This window comes from Suricata suricatta, chromosome 9 (assembly GCF_006229205.1).
Source record: "Suricata suricatta isolate VVHF042 chromosome 9, meerkat_22Aug2017_6uvM2_HiC, whole genome shotgun sequence".
NCBI lineage: Eukaryota > Metazoa > Chordata > Mammalia > Carnivora > Herpestidae > Suricata > Suricata suricatta.
Window position 1 is genome coordinate 76,555,854 of NC_043708.1, and position 16,843 is coordinate 76,572,696.

Consider the following 16,843-nt stretch of genomic DNA (forward strand, 5'->3'; position numbering starts at 1 on the left):
TTTTGCACTGCCTGAGAAGCTATTGTCTGATTTCTTTTTAAAAATAAATTCAGCCTCTTATTCCCATATCCTATATCTGCTGGAAGTCATAGGATAGTATTTGTATCTGAGATATTTAGGTGTGGGGACTTTGTTTTATACATGAGGGGGTAACTTTTCTCATTTTTACATTCACTTTTGGGCTTTCATTTTTCTAATATTCATATTATAAGGTTTTCCAAAAATATACTCCAGCATATGGTTTAATGTTTACTGTATATACACATAGGAGACTTGGCAAATCTTTTGCTGCTGCTGAAGGCCTTTGATTAAAAATTACTTATGGGCACCTGGGTGGCTCAGTCGGTTAAGCATCTGACTTCGGCTCACGTTAGCATCTCCCGGTTTGTGGGTTCAAGCCCCACGTCAGGCTGGGGCTTACTCCTCAGTGCCTGGAGCCTGCTTTGGATTCTGTGTCTCCCTTTCTCTCTGCCCCTCCTTTGCCTATGGTCTGTCTCTCTCTGTCTCTCAATAATAAGTTTAAAAAGTTAAAACAAAATAAAATTTATTTAGTCCCATGACTTAATTTGGATTAAGATAGGTAGTGTAGGTCTACCTTGAAAGCCTGGCTCAAATCTCCACTTTTTCAAGAAGCCTCTCTGAATCCTCGGTTTGTCTCCCCTGTCTCTTACAATGCACTTCACAATCTGCCTTGTATTAAGGTTACTTTTGCACACTTACTACGCTCTTGTAAACCAGAGACTTTTTATCGTGCGTCTTTGCAGGTGCCACAGTGTTTTGCCCACAGTAAGGTACTGGATAAATATTTATTTTACTAATCACTAGTGGGAGGACCTATGTTCTTCTCAGACCACATGGCTTGGAAATATATTTATGTGCAGTGAACACCTTTGAACTTCTTTCATTGGCAGCAAGGACAGCAATGACCAGCTTGGTAATGCCTGTTAAAGTGGCTACCAGCTCAGGGTCCCCATGTTCACTACTACCCATTTCCTTTGACATTGCTCTTCATCTCAGCTCAGACCAGAGATTCCAGTGTGAAAAGTAATAACACTAGCTACTGACCACTAGCCAAAACTCAGGCTGAATCGGTATTTTGAATCATAAGTGTAAAGCCATCAAACAGAGTTTAGCAAAATAATGCAGTTTAACCATGAACTTAAATTTTACTTTTCTGTATATGGTGGGACATATCAGAACCTTCTTGCACAAGGGGAGTTCAAATAAATGTAGTACAGGAGTGCCACAAAGATAAATGGAAGCATTTGGTTTTAAATTATTCTCTAATTAAGAATATGAATTTTTCCAAGGTGCCTGGGTGGCTCAGTCGGTTAAGCAGCTGACTTCAGCTCAGGTCATGCTCTTACAGTTCATGGGTTCAAGCCCCGTGTCAGGCTCTGTGCTGACAGCTCAGAGCCTGGAGTCTGTCTTTAGATTCTGTGTCTCCTTCTCTCTCTCTCTGACCCTCCCTTGCTCACCCTCTGTCTCTCTCTCTCTCAAAATAAGACATAAAAAAATTTTTAAAAATAATATGAATTTTAATATAATTTGACCAAAGAAAAATTTTTTTTCTGTTGCTTTTCTGTAATCTCAGCATAAAATTACAATCATGGCTACTGGTTACGAGCAAAACACATACATTTAAAAAATTGTTTTAAAGTTTATTTATTTATTTTGAAATGGTGCAGAGAGGGAGGGAGAGACTCCCAAGCAGGATTTGCACTGTCAGCGTGGAGCCCGACACAGGGCTTGAACCCACATACTGTGAGACCATGACCTGAGCTGAAATCAAGAGCCCGAAGCCTAACTGACTGAGCCACCCAAGCCCTCCCATATACATTTAAAAAATATTTTTAATTACATTTTTTGCTCATTATTGTTGACCCCCTTCACCAATTTTACCCACTGTTCACCCCCCACCTCTGGCAAACACTATCTGTTCTCTGTAACTGTGAGCTCAATGTTTTTAGTTTGGTTTTTTTTTTTTTTAGATTCTACATATGAGTGAGATCATATGGTATTTGTCTTCCTGTCTGACTAATTCAGTTAGCATGATGCCCTTGAAGTCCATCCCTCTTGCTGCCAATAACAAGATTTCATTCTTTTATAATGGCTGATTAATATTCTATTGTAAATATACCACAATTTCTTTATCCATTCATCCATCGATGGACACCTCAGTTGTTTCTCTATCTTAGCTATTGTGAATAATGCCACAGTGAACATAGGGCACATATATCTTTTTGAGTTGCTGTTTTCATTTTTTTCAGATAAATACCCAGAAGTAAAATAGCTGGATTGTATGGTGTAGTCCTCTTTAATTTTTTGATGAACCTCCACACTGTTTTCCACCTATACCAATTTATTAACAGCACACAGGGATTTCCTTCTTTCTACATATTTATCCAAGTTGATTTCCTTTCTTTTTGCTAATAGCCATTCTAGCAGGTATGAGGTGATATATTATTGTGGTCTTTAAAAAAATGTTCATTTCTTTTGAGAGAGAGAGCATGGGGAGGGAAGGAGCATAAAGAGAGAGAGAGAGAGAGAGAGAGAGAGAGAGAGAGAGAGAGAGAGAATCTCAAGCAGGCTCCATGCTGTTAGTGCAGAGCCTGACATGGGGCTGGACCCCCCAAACCATGAAAGCATGACTTGAACTGAATTGAGTTAGATGCTTAACCGACTGAGCCACCCAGGTGCCCCCTGAGATTTTATTGTGGCTTGATTTGCATATCCCTGATGTTTAATATTGAGCGTCTTTTCATGAGCCTACTGGCCACACGTGTGTCTTCTTTGGAAAAATATTTATTCAAATCTGCTTCCATTTTAAAATTAGATTGCTTGGATTTTTTGGTATTGAGTTGTGTGCATTCTTGATTCATTTTGGATATTGTCCCCTTGTCAGATATGATTTGCAAATTATTCTCTCCCATTCAGTAGGTTAACTTTCCATTTTGTGGATGGTATTCTTTGCTGTACAGAAGCTTTATGCTTTGTTATACTCCCACTGTTTTATTTGTACTTTCCTTACTTTTGTTTTTGGTGTCAGATTAAAAAAATCATCACAAAGATATACGTCAAGGAGCTCACTACGCATGTTTTTCTAGGAGTTTTATGGTTTCAGGTCTTAATGTTCAAATCTTTAATCCACTTGACTTAAGTTTCATGTGTTATATAAGATAGTGGCTGAGGTTTATTCCTTTGCCTGCGGCTGTCCAGTTTTCCCAACACCATTTATTGAAGAGATTGCCTTCACGCCCATTGTCTATTATTGGTTCCTTCCTCGTATATTAATTGACCATATGTGCGTGGATTTATTTTTAGACTCTCTATTCTGTTTCATTGATCTATATACCTGTTTTAATGCTAATGTAATGTTGTTTTAATGACTGAGCTTTGCAGTATAGTTTGAAGTCAGAGAGTATGATGTCTCCAGCTTTGTTCTTTTACCTCAAGATTGATTTGGCTATTTAGGGTCTTTTGTGGTTCCTTACAAATTTTAGGATTAATTTTTTCTATTTCTGTAAAAAATGCCTTTAAAATTTTGATAGGAATTGCACTGAATTTGTAAATTGCTTTGGGTCATATGGGCATGTAAGTATTGATTTTTCTAATCTCAGAGTACAGAACATATTTCCATTTATTTGTGTCTTCAATTTTTTTCATTCATGTCTTATAGTTTGCAACATACAGATCTTTCACCATCTTGTTTAAGTTGATACATAGGTATTTTATTCTTTTTGATGTAATTGTAAATGGGGTTGTTTTCTTAATTTCTCTTTCTGATAGTTTGTTATAAATGTATAGAAATAAAACAGATTTTTGCATACTGACTTTGTATCCTGAAACCTTACTGAATTTATTAGTATGAGCAGTTTTTGATGGAGTCTTTAGGGTTATCTATATATAATATCACGTCATCTGCAAATGGTGATGTTTTACTTCTTCCTAACATGGATGCCCCCCCGCCCTTGCCTCATTGCTCTGGCTAAGACTTCCAGTAGGATTTTGAATAAACATGTAAGAGTAGAAATCCTTGTCTTAGAGGAAAAGCTTTCAGTTTTGTACAATTGAATATAATGTTAGCTGAGGGCTTGTCATGTATGGCCTTTGTCATGTTTCAGTGTGTTTGCTCTATATCCACTTTTTGAGAGTTTTTATCATAGATGGGGGTTAAATTTTGTTAAATGCTGTATGGCATTTATTGATATGATCATATGATTTTATCCTTCATTTTGTTAGTGTGGTGTATCCACTACTTGTGGATGTTGGACCGTCCAACAATCCAAGGATCCCTGGAATAAATCCCACTTGATTATGGTGTGTGATCATTTTAATGTATTTTTGAATTCATTGGCTAATATTTTACTGAGGATTTTTTTACATTTATGTTCTTCAGGATATTGGCTCATCAAGTCCTTTTTTGGTGTCCTTGTCTGATTTGGTATCAGGGTAATACTGGCCTCATAAAATGCGTTTCAGAGTGTTTCCTCCTCTTCTATTTATTTATTTGAGTTCTCTCTCTCTCTCTCTCTCTCTCTCTGCCTTTTATGAGTCTGGCTAATGGAGTCTCAATTTTTTTTGTCATTTCAAAGAGTCAGCTGTTGGTTTCATTATCTGTTCTATTTTTTAACTGTCTTATTTATTTATTTGTCATGTTTCAGTGTGCCCTAATTTTTTTATTATTATTTCCTTTCTTTTACGGTTTGGGCTTCATTTATTCTTCTTCTAGGTCATTTTAGTTTTAAGTTTAAGTTATTTATTTGAGATTTTTCTTGCTCCTTGAGATAGACCAGTATTGGTATCAACTTGCCTCTTAGAACCATTTTTACTGCATGCCAGACATTTTGAACCATTGTTTTTCGTTGTCTCCATATATTGTTTGATTTCCTCTTTGATGGACATATACATTGTTTAGGAGCATTTATCTAACCTCCATGTATTTGTGATCCAGATTTTTTTGTGTGTGTTATAAGATTGATTTTTAATTTCATACTGTTGTGTGAAAAGGTGCATGGTATGATTTCTGTCTTTTTAACCTTATTGAGACTTGTTTCGTGGCCTAATATGTGATCTATTCTGGAGAATGTTGCATGTGCACTTGCAAATGTGTATTCTGCTGCTTTTTGGTTGGAATGTTTTGAGTATATCTGTTAGGTCCATCTGGTCAATGTGTTATTCAAAGCCACTGTTTCCTTGTTGATTTTCTGTCTGGATTATGGATGCATTGATATAAGTGGGGTGTTAAAGTTCTCTACCATACTGTATTACTGTCAACTTTTTTCTTTGTTATTAGCTGCTTTGTATATTTAGTTGCCTCTATGTTGGGGGCATAGATATTTATAATTATTATATCCTCTGTTCTCTTTACCATTATGTAGTGTCCTTCTTAAAATCTATTTTATCTGGTAGAAGTATTGCTCGTTCAGCTTTCTTTTCACTTCCATTTGCACAGTAAATGTTTGTGCATCTTCTCACTATCATTCTGAGTGTGCCTTTAGGACAGAAGTGAGTCTCTTATAGGAAGCATAGAGATGGGTCTTGCTTTTTTATCCAGTTACTCTGTCTTTTGATTGGAACACTTAGTCCACTTACATTTAAATTAATTATTGATAGATATGTACTTATTGTCATTTTGTTACTTATTTTTATGGTTATGTTTCTAGTTTCTCTCTGTTCCTTTCTTCTTCTCTTGCTCTCTTCCTTTGTGGTTTAATGGTTTTATTTAGTGTTATGCTTGGATTCCTTCATCTTTATTTTTTGTGTATCTATTATAGGCTTTTGATTTGTGTTTACTATTAGGCTTCATATAATAACATCTCATGTGATAGCAGTCTATATTATGTTGATGGTTGCTTTAGTTGAACCCATTCTAAAAGCACTAAATTTTTATTACACCTGCATGTTTCATATATATGATGCCATACTTTGCAACTTTTTATTTTGTGAATATCTTGGCTGATTTTTGTAGATATAATTGATTTTATTGCTTTGTACTTTAACCTCCATATTGGTTTTATGATTCTTCTACTACTCTTACTGTATGTTTGCATTTACCTTGAATTTTTTTCTTTCATAATTTTGATACTCCTGGTTATTAGTGGTTCCTGGTTTTGTGATGAGGAACTCCTTTAACTTTTGTTTGTCAAGAAAACTCTGTATTTCTCCTTCTGCTCTAAAGGATAATCTTTCTGATAGAGTATTCTTGGTTGCAGTATTTTTTTCTTTTCAGTACTTTGATTATATCACGTCACTCCTTTCTGACCTGCAAGGTTTCTGCTGAAAAATCAGCTGATAGCCTTAGGGAATTTCCCTTGTATGTAACCATTTTCTTTTCTCTTGTTGCTTTTACAATTCTTTTTATCATTACTTTTCACCATTTTAATTATTATTTGTCTCAGTGTGGGCCTCCTTGGGTTAATTTTGTTGGGGCTCTTTGTGCTTACCTGATCTGAATGTCTGTGTACTTTCCCAGATTTGGGAAGTTGTTGGTATTATTTCTTCAAATTTTCTACTTACCTCTTTCTTCTCCTTCTGGAATCCCTATAATAAGAATGGTATTACACTTTATGATGTTACTGAGTTCCCTTAACCTATTTTCATTTTTTTAAATTCTTTTTTGTTGTTGTTTAGCATTGTTGCTTTTCATTACCATGTCTCTTAGATCACTGATTTGTTCTTTCATCTCCTCTAATCTGCTATTTATTTCCTCTGGTGTATTTTTAATTTCAGTTATTGATTTCTTCATGTCTGACTAGTTTTTTTTGCTATTTTTAATATTTTTGTTTAGCATCTTACTGAGATCCTCCACTCAAGTCCAGTGAGTATCTTTATGACCACTACTTTGAATTCTTTATGGGGCATATTGCTTATCTGCATTTTATTTCACTCTTTTGCTGTGATTTTTGTCCTGTTCTTTCCTTTGGGAGAGAGAGAGTCTTCTGTCTTCTCATTTCGTCTAACTCTTTGTTTACTTTATGCATTAGGAAAGTCCACTATGTATCCTGGTCTTGGAAGTAGTGGCCTTCTGAGCAAGAAATTCTGTGGTGCCTTATAGCACAATGTCTCTTGGTCACCAAAACCAGGTACTTCCCCCATGTAGATTGTGTGCACTCTACTGTTGGGGCTGAGCAGTATGTACTTTTGGTTTAGTCATCTGCAATGGCTCGCTCTGCCTGCTGTGGGCCTCTGGGCAGGGTTTGGTCCTTGTGCCAATAATTGGCCAGTCTGGGCTGGTGCAGCCTTGTAGTTGGGCAGTATCAGCAATCAAACGAGATGACTGCCCTCAACCTGTTTGCCAGGGCTACAGTCATACCAAACTGCAGCGTGCTCTCCCTTCACTGCCCTCTGAGGATATTTCTTTCATGGGCAGGGCAGGCAGGGAGACCAGATGCCTGCTCCCAGTCCATCTGCCAGGGCTGCAGCTAAACTGATGGACAGGGTGCTCTCTGCACTGCCCAATATGGCTGCTGGGATTTCAAGTGCACTGGTGTATGTAGTTATCTTCCTCTTTCCTCCCAATGGGAGTCACTTTGGAGTGGTGCCAGCCCCTCCTGGGGCTGCTTGGAGTGTGTGTTGGAAGGACACCTGTGGAGAGGGTGGGTTAGATGGGGCAAATCCTTTGAAAAATGTGGGGCCAGTGTTTTCACTTCTAGAAGGTAGGTGGGAAGTGTTTGTGCTGGCTCCCACAAGTGTTGAGCTGGGGGAAAGGATGAGAAATTGTGGCTGCCAGCACTTTCCTTCTTGGATAAGTCTCCTAACAATCCCTGCTCCTCCATCACATGTTCTGAGGTTAGTTAATACGCCTTTTTCACATACACTCCAAGTGCTTTTCAAAATGCTGCTCCTGTGTTATATCTCAGTAGGATTGTCTGTTATGCTGGCTCTTTAGGGCTAAGGATTCATTTTCTATGTTCCCTCTGGTTCTCCCAGAGCTAAGCCCTACAGTTTTGTAAGTACCTGTGCTTAAACCTGACTGTTTATAAAAACTCATGAAGTTAAGCCCCACTAGTTTTCAAAGCCAAAATGTCCTGGGGATTCCTTTTCCCAATGCAGGTTGTCCATGCCTGGGGTGTGGATTCTATACCTCTCACTTCTTCATCCATGTGATGTCCCTCCCACTTGTGGTTAGTCTCACTGGGAGTTTGGTTCCCAGCGAGGTCTCTCCCCCTGCCACCAGCCCTTTCAATGTGGCCTCCTCTCTGTGATTAACAGTGGAAAATCTGTTCTGCCAGTCTTCAGACTGCATTCACAGTTAGTGGCGCTGATCTGTCTCCAGGTGTCTGTAGTATTAGGTGAGCTCAGGATCCCACATCACCTTCCCAGAAGTCTCTAATTTTGTATGATATTTAATTAATAAAGATGGATGATACTTAATTAATAAAAATGTCTATCATTGTTATAGCAATAGAAAGACATTGTAGTATAACTGATTGCATTTTCTTAAATGAGAAAATAAAGGCACAGAGCATGTACTGAAGATCACATAGCAGATCAGGAGTAGTTTAATGTTGGAAATATATCTTTTTCTTCTGTTGGTTGGATGTTGAACTTTACTATCTGAGTATCTAACTATATCTGGAAATGGCTTACCTATGGTAATGTCTTAAGCAGAACCCTGCATATCCCCCCAAACATTAATTTATCTCTGAAATGTTTTTAGATTTCTATTTCAGTATTATATCTGATATAGGAATTTGAAACGCATCAAATAAAATGAAAGCACTTAGAGAAAATATGACTAGAGTGGTCTTCTCATTCTACCCACAGGTTTACTGAACTTGACTTGCTATCTGTTTATAAGAGGAATGTATGATCTAAAGAACCCTTCTCACTTTACCCAAATTGAGGAAGTGTGTAGAATTTTGACTAAAAGCACCATTGAAGTGTACACTCTAAATAGATGATATGAATTAATAGTATGTAATTTATATTCTAGTAAAGGTGTTAAATATAAGTACTTCTTTAGGATTACTGCAAATGAGTAATTATAAATGGTTTGGAAAATCAGCCATATTTAGCTATTCAGAATAAGGATCATTTCAGACGAAAGGTTTGAGAGCTGAAATGGAATTTATAACTGCTCTACTCACAAAAACTAGAGGTCCAGAGAAGCTGACTAATTTGATTACTATCTCACAGTGACTTATAGGCAAAGGCAGAATTCGAAGTCCATTCTCTCAAGCAGATGAGAGCAAAACTTGTCACTTCAAGTTCTTGTGAGTTGACTGCTTTGCCCCATGTTTTTCAGGGTTCATAGTTCTTCTAAAGTTAGTGCTCTCTCAGGCATGTATAGTCTTAGCCTATTTTTTTTTTAAACACTACTAAGCCAAAGCACTTAGTACTGAACTCAGAACCAAAGGTATCTAAATGAAATAAGGCTGGATCTAAATAACAATTTCTGTAGGGAAAGAAATGAATGTTTCCTTCTCCTTTCCATGGTTCTTATTTAACTAACCTTACCATCCACATCCTTTGTTTTATGATATTGTAATTAATTTTCAGAAATGAGTATAAACAGATATGAAATTTCAAAACTCAAAGAAATTAGTCATAACGTTGGTGTGACATTGTTTACCCTGTTGAAGTTCTCTGAAATCAAAGGTTCCAGATCTTTGATAGTAAGACTACACTGAAAACTGATAAAAACTGCCCATATGGTAGAAGCCATTTTTTAATTATAGCTTTTTGAACTTTTATCCATAAATGAAAATATATCACTATACTTGGAGAAAGTATTCATTTCATTGCATTATATTGTGATTAAATCCTCTATAAAAAGAAACAACCTTTTTTTAACCTTTGCTTATTTTTAACTCTAGGTCTCATATCACTTTAAGAAATATGTACTTCATATTTACAGCCAAATGAACTTCATATTTGCAATAAGAAAGATGTGCTTCATTATTTGAAACAATAACCCATGTTTTACTGAAAGACATAAAAGAAGACTAAAACTAATGGAAAGACACACCATGTTCCAAAGTAGAAGGAAAATTTTTCAAAGACTAACTTCTTCCTAATTTCTATTCTATTTCTAATTCAATTTTTTTCCAGATCCTAATAGGAAAATTTTTCCTTAAATTTGACTTTTATCTTTAAGTTGACGTCAAAAAATGAAAGAGTGAGACTAAACAGGAAAATAAAAGGGGAAGACAGAAATAAGAGGTAAAATTATATATAACTTTTTAAAATGTGATAAAACACTATAATAATAAAAAAATATGGTGCTGGCATATAGATCAATGAAGATAAACATGGAAACCAGAGGGAAAAAGACCTTGATATATATGTACTAGAATTTAGTTATATATATATATACACTATATATTAGTTAAATGGAAAGATAAAAGGAGCCCATACTCTGGAATTTACTTTAAATAGCATGAGAATAAAAATTATCTCTTTTAGGCCCTGCCCAACATCTTCTCGCTTTCTGCTTAAGAAGTATTGGAGGGAAATTAATTCAACCAAGAGATTTAATCCACCAAAAACAAACTCTGATTCCAAAGTTCTGCCTGTTCTTTGCAAAGGAAAATTCATAAGTTAGATTGCTCTTTTGGGTATGAATGCTGTCTTAGGCAGTGGACCCTGAGATAAAGTTTTGAGTACAAGTAGTTGATTTTGGAGGGGAAATATTGGCAGGGGAATACAGAAGACAGACAGGGAAGGAAGACAGCCAAGAAAGTTTTTGTTTTCAGGCATCTTACCATTGTGGACAGGTGGAGCCTGACCTCGCTTGGGTAATCTGGGAGTCATTATAAGACATGCACCTAGACTAACCTACTCCAACTCACTGCCGGTGAAAGAACTTGAATATTTACCAACACATTCTTTCAGTTATTGGTTAAGGAGAGCTGGGTTGGTTGAGGGACAGGCATGGATCTCTGGGCACCTCCAATCTGCTCTTCCCATGGACCAAACAAATTTGGTGACCAGATAATGGCTCAGGCAATGAATGCAGTTGTTGACAGTTAGAAGTCAGGCCAGTGAGCTCCGAAGTGCTAAGGGAAAGAGGATATAGATTAAGGGGGGAAAAAGCAGTATCTAATATAAAAGCCAGTATCTGGGAGTTTATATAGCAAAGAAATAAGATCTTTTAGTTTTCCCATGATGACTTGAGTTGAAAAAAAAAAAGATGGGCAAGGCAGGCTGATAATTGCTGAACTCAGGAGACACATATGACAGGTGAGAGTACTCAGTAAGCAGAAAGCAACTTAGCATCTGGCCAATCTAAGGAGAAATCACTGTGACAGTGATTGGCGAGTGCCACTATGGAGTTTCAGGCACAATGATGTTTTATGGTGAATCTTAGGGCATTTCCGCTTCAATGTTCTACTTTCCCTCAATTATCTCCAAACTTTCAGTAAGTCTGTTCTGTATAAGATCCTTGTGTTAGCAGTGCCTTGGGAAATAAAGATGAAGGGACTGTGTCCATGCTAAGAACAAAGCTTTGCAGGGCAGTGATGAGACAGTTAGAAGGTTTGACAATTGAGCAAGAGTTTGGAATGAGAGATGAGCACCCAGAGAATGTAAGTCTTCACGGAAATTCCTGGAAATATTAGGGAGATTACTAGTAATCGTATTACTTCATTTAGCTTTTATTTTAAAGAACGCTATAGTACTTGATTCTATCTATACTTAAAATGTTGATAGACTGTTCATTATGAATTTTTGCATTAGTTTCGATTTTTTTCACATACTGCATTATAGTGTTATTTGTCTTGATTATTGAGGTTTCTTGGCGCCCCCTTAAAGTTTGCCCTAGCAGTGAATCCCCTTCTCCTCCCACCCAAGTCCTAGTCCTGATGTGGGGCTACTTGGATCCTACGTGCAAACAATAATACCACAAATTACTGGGGAAAAGACAAGGTGGCTATTGAGAAAAACAAAATTCTAAGTTCATTCTTAATAGCAAATAGATTTTCATTTTATTAAAGTTAAAAGTAAAGTGAAAAGTGATTATGAAGTTTGAATAAAGATCCTTAAAACCATCTGTACTCCTTAATACAGATATGTCACTGCTAAGAATCTATCATTATAAAATAGAGATATGCTCAATGATTTATATATAAATACAGTGTTCTACAGGGTTATCTGTGATAAAAATTCTTGAAAGAATGCAAATATGAACAATACAGGAATGGTTAAAGAAATCATGGCACAATGATGGGATGGAACATTATATGATGTAAAAATTAGGCTTTGTAAGAATATTTAATCTGATTTTAAGCTACGACAGGGCATCCACATGGCTAAGGGTAGCATTGCAGAGGAGAACCAAGAATGTACCTTTGAATTAATCATTGCAGTAGAGATTACAAGTAATTGAAGGACAGAGCTCCCTCTTGTAAAATTGCTGTATTGTGTAAATCCTAGTTTCTGTGTTAGATCCTAAAGGAGGAGAAATAAAAGGTGACCCATACTGGATTTCTATTAAACTCTAGAGGGTAGGTTTATATGTCAAATATGATTTGATTTAAAAAATATCATATAAGATGTATAGTGTCTTAGTGATGGGATTATGGATGTTTTTCATTTTCCTGTTTACACTTTTCAGCTTTTTATTTAGGAATGTATTCTTGGACGGTAGGATTTTTGTCTACCAGCTCATTACCTTGGCATATGTTCCAGGTGTTTAAGAAAAACTTCTTTAAAAAATATTATAATTTTGGGCTGTAGGGAAAGAGGCCTTGGAAAATGGAATTATTTTTCCCAGGAATTTTCATATTTAATAATAGAATACCATATATGTGAAAAAGGGAAAGAGATGCAGCAGAAGCGTATTCTATGCTAGAGCAAGGAAATGTAAAGACAGATGACCTTTAGAATAAATTTAATTTTTAAGAAGTCCTTATTGATTAACATGATCTTCTATACTTCTAATATGTTCAGTATTCACTCATTTCTATATGAAGCCACGGGAGTAACATGAGGAACACTGACCTGGGTTTCTGGGCCTAAGATTCCAGTGTCTCTCCCCATCTAGGAGAGATTGACCACCATGTGCCACCTTTGTTGACTCTAAGAGGAAGGATTTTCTGTAAATAATGATTTTTGGTTACATCTCTTTGAAATATTTGCAGTATGAATACTGATTTAGTAAAATCTTAGATAGACTTCATCTTTGGATCTGCCCACTTGGAACTTAAAAAATACATGCCAAACAGTGATTGTGTTTCATTCAAGCCGCGCTATCTTCCAGGGTGAGAACATAAATGGTCATAAGAGGCCCAAACTCAGCATCTGAAAAAGCGACATATTTTAGTCTGTGCAAATAGGGAAGAGGAAGGAATCTCCCATTAGAAGATATTGTGTGTGTATATACACATGTCATATGGTATTTAAATGAGCATCTTGATTTTAGGCATGTTGTGGGCCTCAAAAACTGAAAACAAATGTACTTTATGAATAATAGTATGAATATGAATATGAATCTAGTCACAGGGTACCACTGTGCCATTGGCCCAATAATATCCAATGCTGTACCATGAATGCTAAATCCTTCTTCCTTAAAGGGGGTAACATCATGCAGGAAATTCAAATCCAATATTAAATGATTCTTTTTTTTTTTTTTTTTTTTTTATTACAAAGGCAATATTCCCTTCCTGCTTTTCCCCCCATGGCTTGCTTTTTGTTTTGGCTCCCTGACTTCAGTGAACTCAGTCAATCACTGAATGTATTTTGCTATTTGACTCAAAAGATATATTGACTGGCAGACTCATTTATTTTCCTGCTTTTACCAAAAAATGAGGAAGAAAGAAATATTTTAAAACTCATTGAAAATTATAATCTTGTTTGGACACAAAGATGAATATCTTTGACAAGCTGTGGGCTAATGAGCTAAGGAAAAGGAGAGTGGTCTTTGGATATCAAACTTTGGATATGATGGCACCATTCAAGTGGCTTTTGTTTTCATGCCTGGGGGACAGGCATCTTTAAAAGGAAAAAAAGCTTGGCTATTGCATATAAAGTTTAGAGAATTGAGTATTGTCTACTAAAGCAACAAGATTTACGAGAAATGTCTGGCTCAATTGCATTAAGGAAAAAAATGATTTCAAAAAAATCGCTTCCCTGCCTTTTAAAATGAAAACCATCTGCGATGAAAAATTTAAAATGATAAATCTTCTCCTTTCACACTGCTACTGATAAATGGTTAGTTTTCTTCCTCTTTTGGGAGGGGCAAAATAGGGATATAAGAGCATGTGATATTTGCATACACAGACCTTTATTAAATATCTGTGTACTCTTCTGGAATTTTTAATGAGTCTCTAAGTTTTCATTATTATCATTTGATATTATGAGACCCATTGAATGGAAACTCCAGGCTGTAGCTTTTTGGAGTTGAAGTCGAATAACATTTGACCTTTTTTAGCTATGAAAAAAACCAACCACCCAACTTTATTCTGTTTCAATAAATATAATGATTTCAATCCATAGGGTATATTTAAAGTCAAGATCTGTTCAATGTAATTACATTTTAAATTAGTCAAATTATACAAGCTTATGTTTGATTTTAAGCATTCAATAATGGAAACACTTTACAGTAAAATACACTTTTCATTTTGATAAAAATCTACAGATGCTAGCATTTATCTGTTCAAAATGTAAAGGAAAGAAATAATTACATAATCATTGTTTTCTTTTTTTCCTTAGTTCATGGGCTTGCGCACACAGGGGCATTCATAAACACACACAAAAGTAGGGTAGTAACCACTAAAGTAAGAAAGCTATATGTTAGGTTTTTGGGGGCTTTTTTCTTTTTCTTTTTTGGTTCTATACTATAAAAGCATTTAGGTGACTGTGTCCATTGTTTTATTTTACCCAGATCCTAACAAAGGATGAGCAGCTAATAAATGAATGAACATAAAACCATTCTCTATATTCTGTTGCTCTCAGTTTAGTAATCTCGAGGGTACTGATTCTCCCACGGCTTATTCATAAGGAGGAATGAATAGAACTACCCCTAATGGTGGTGTGTCTTTCTTGCCTCAAATATAGGGGCACCCAGGCTTCTTTGGAAACATGGGAGTTTAATTGGAAAGTCTGGTGCCTACTTTACTAGTCATAAACTAAGTAATTGTTTCCTAATGCAACCTGGCAGTGCCATTGAGGGCAGATTATACAGAGCTGCCATCCCGAGGTGTTCTAAACAAGTGACAAATCATTAACAGCAAGTCTCTGGATCTCTGTGAGTGAGCTCTGTGGCTGCTACTGGAGGCAAACAAGACCAGAGAGGCGCGAGGGAGATCTGAGTAGGCAGAAGCTGCTGCATTAATGACGGGCATTGTCAGCGCTGAGTGCTGGGGATGACTTCACCGTCTTCACTCTCACCTTCTTCCCAGAGGTGTTGCTATGGGTACCATCTCAGAGGCGTCAGAGAAAAAAAGAGCAGGAGGTAGACTGATGAACAACCTCAGCAAGTAAAGGATATGCAATGGCATAACAATATGAAGACATCCTTCTCATACAAACGCGCGTGTTGCATACTTCGATAGGGACCCATTAAATATGGACGATGGCAGACAGGAGAGTTGGTTGAATTGTCAACAAATGACGAATAAAAGGTGCTTTAGAACTATTTTATGGCCCCAATTATCCATAAAGATAATCGTAGTACTGGACCTTTATCACTCAGGGTATAATCATTTGTCACTAAATTAATTTCTAAGCCTCTGGGAATTGTATACATGTATGGGATATGGGTGTTTTTTCTGGCATGGGAAGACTTGGGAAAGCTGTTCATTATTTTAAAGGCGATGTTTTTCTGCACTCTTTTCAAACTGCTGCTGCCTCCCCTGATCAGAGATTCTGTGAAGGTACCAACTCCCTAGCACTTTGACTTTGAAATTAAACATCATGGTAACCTTCCCTTTTGCAATATGTTAATCATCATTAACCTAATTCTCTGTGTGTGTGTGTCATACTTTAGCATTTGAATAAAAGTCAGAAAAAATTATTAAGAGCATTTTAACAAATTGCAGCATTTCAATGATTATGTCGTGGTTGTCAGATTTCTCCCTAGCGGAGTTGGAAAAGTGACATTTCTTAGTCTCCCAAGTTTGTTCAACTTATTAAAATAGCATAAACAATGTTGAGGTGGAAAACAGGTTTTGCTACAGACCTTTATTACTGGGTTATAATCATAGAGCTCAAGCATGTATATATTTATAGGGGACATTATTAAAAGTTCTCCAGTGGAAACACAGAGCAACTTCCCCTCAGTTTAATTGAAAACTGCAAGTTCATATTTTATGGGTCATGTGGCATTCAGCCTTTCCAAACTGGCTTGAGTAGTTTCTGTAAAAAAAAAAAAAAAATAGCTTGAATTTTTTGTTGATTTGTTTTTGCTTTCTTCCTTTTTCTCTTATTTATTTATTATTATTATTTTTTTTTACTTTTGCTCTACCATCATAAAATCATGGTAGTTGCCGGGAATGTCAACCAAAATAACATTCATAATCTGAAACCACTGCCCATTATTTTCACACATATATCATATAACTGTCAGTGGAAACCAAATTCTGGGGTGATTTGACCAAACTCTTGGGAGGCTAGTGCAGATACTTTTCTATAAAAAATATGTTTTTACTAAAATCATACAAAAAGACCTTTGGCCCTGACCCTACTGCATATTTATTTTTTGTAGGCATCAATTTACTCCGACAAGGAAACAGGAGAAGTTCTTAGAGAGAGAGATGAGGTCTTGACTTTAAGACACTCCTCGTTTTTTGGCTCTAGCTTAAGGAACAGATCGTTGTTAGAACTAGAAGCAGGTATTTATGGGAAAATAAAGTTGGATTCAATTAAAGCAGTAAGAGCTAAGGCAGATAGCAAATGTAGA

At 36.3% G+C, this 16,843-nt stretch overlaps 1 long non-coding RNA gene across 2 annotated transcripts in view; it reads left to right on the forward strand.

Annotated features, from left to right (window-relative positions):
* LOC115302746 overlaps window positions 1-16,843 on the forward strand; it is a 60,817-nt gene that overhangs the window by 42,145 nt on the left and 1,829 nt on the right. The gene's annotated exons all lie outside the window — the stretch shown is intronic.